The sequence below is a fragment of the Octopus bimaculoides genome, chromosome 3, assembly GCF_001194135.2.
Source record: "Octopus bimaculoides isolate UCB-OBI-ISO-001 chromosome 3, ASM119413v2, whole genome shotgun sequence".
In the NCBI taxonomy this organism is placed as follows: Eukaryota; Metazoa; Mollusca; class Cephalopoda; order Octopoda; family Octopodidae; genus Octopus; species Octopus bimaculoides.
The window spans coordinates 3,216,407-3,218,751 of NC_068983.1; positions in this window are offsets into that span (position 1 = coordinate 3,216,407).

Consider the following 2,345-nt stretch of genomic DNA (forward strand, 5'->3'; position numbering starts at 1 on the left):
AAAAAAAATCAGAGAAGACGAACAAAGCAAAATGAGCTTGTAGGAAATGATTTACATGTGATAAAATTTTAAAATTCAATGATGGGGGGTGGGGAATGAACTTGATTGGTCTGTAATATTTCGTTTTTGATAATGCGACCCTCATGTCATGCACAACATCCACTTTATTGCGAGCTTTTGTTTTAATTGCGAGTAAAGTTGCAAAAACAGTCTCACATTCATACGTTGTTGCGAATGGAACGATGAATTTGAGGGGCCAATTTGGCGACGTCTGGGTAGGACTGCGTCATTTCAATCCAGAATTCACTGCAACACATTTTACGGAAGGCAGTTTTGGCACCGCCATCATTCAGTAAGTCTATGAAGTGTTCTTGGATTACGTAATCTTCTGACGGAAGCTCAACAACAGAGATTGCAAAGGCATTGGTGATGAAATGATGAACTTTTTCGAAGTTCTGTACATCGGGGATGTATCATTAAATTTCAGCGTGAAGAATTAAGACATGCTGATTCATTATGTCGCGGATGTCAGCACCAACTCAAAGGCCATCTTCCTCAAGGAAAGTATTGAGGTTCAGAAATGGTGCAAAATTCTCATATTCCAATTTAAAATGCCACAAATGGACCTTCATTTGAAATGCAATCATTTTTTCATGACAGTGGGCAACAGCGATGTCCTTTCCCTTGCAGTGCTAAGTTGGCAGAAATAACTGATTCAAAAATGTCGACCAAAAAGGAGAGACATATAAGGAACCGAGTATTGGAGAATTGTCTGTGCAGTTCTTTTTTAGTACCACGAAGAAATTCGTGTATCACCATTCGTAGAACGAAAACTCTTTTCAGTACTCTCCTCTTAGATAACCACCTCACATGAGAGTACAGTAAAAGCGCTTCAAAATCGGAGCCATTGTCCTTGCACAAGTCAACAAAAAGACGCGAGTTTAGAGAATTGGATTTGATCAAATTTACCACTTTGACCACATCATTCAAAACATTCTTCAAATGGCCGGGCATTGTTTTAACCATCATTTCTTGGCGATGAAGAGTACATTGCGTACCAGTTGCGTTAGGAAACTTCACCATTGTCTGAAAACCAGAGCAGCAACCAAGCATTGCTGGAGCACCGCTGGAGCACCGCTGGAGCACCGCTGGTGCACACACCAGCAACATGCTCCCAGTTTATGCCATGCATGTTAAAGAATTGATCCACTTTCTGGATTATATTGTTTGCAGTGGTTCAGGTGTTGAGAGTTTCTCAAAAAACGAATTCGTCTTCCAGGCGCTTGTTATACACGTAACGTACATAAACACAAAGTTGTGCTAAATCCGCCACGTCAGTGGTTTCATCAATTTGGATGGCGACATAGTTAAACGTTGATGTTTTATCTTTGAGATGACCTGAGACAAAATATTTTCAGACATCTCAGCGATTCGTCGACTGACGGTGTTGTTGGAAAGTGAAACATGTAGTTCTGACGTTCAGAGCACGAGTGAGATTATATCCTTGCAGTAAGGAAGAACTAACTGCTCTCCAATGTTGTGAGGGGTTTTTTGCAGCAATTTTCCTTGAAACCTCGTAGGAGGCTTTCAGACCTGCCGCAACGTCCTGCATACACATTCCTGTGTCATCAAGCCTGGATTTGACCAACCTGGGATGTTTCGTTTCCAAATGCCTCTTTAACCTGCTGGGCTTCAGTGAAGAAGCTGACGATACCTCAGAGCACAGAAAACACTGTGGTTTTTCTACTCCATCAGCAGTAAGCACAGTGAAACCAAAGCTCAAATATGACTCGTCATATCTCCTTTTCATTGTAAAAAGACATTCTACAAATAAATATAACAATATGTAAATGTTGTGCTGTAAATAGCACAGAATTTTGTACTATTTCACTCTTTTAAGAAAACTTTGTTACTTTTATCAGTATAAATATATATATAAGATATTTTTCAAAGCACAGTAAATCCTTAATCATACAAAAGTTACTTCGAAATGGGTCGATTTTGTTTTACTTCAAAATTTTCATTCTAGTCATTCAGTTGGACTTAGGTTTCTTACCATTGTAACGCCTTGTAGCTACTTTCAAAAAAAATTCAACTAAAAGTCGCTAGTTACTTTATGTAGAACGAACGTCTTAATTCTGACCGCTACTAGCTTGTCTTTTTATTGGCTTATTAGTTCCCTACTTATTAATGCTGAATACAAACATAAAAAGTAAAATTAAGAAAGAACTTACGATGATAAATATGTCGAAAATATAGAGCAGCTCTAGATTATCCACACTCACACACACACACACACACACACACACACACACACACACACACACACACACACACACACACAC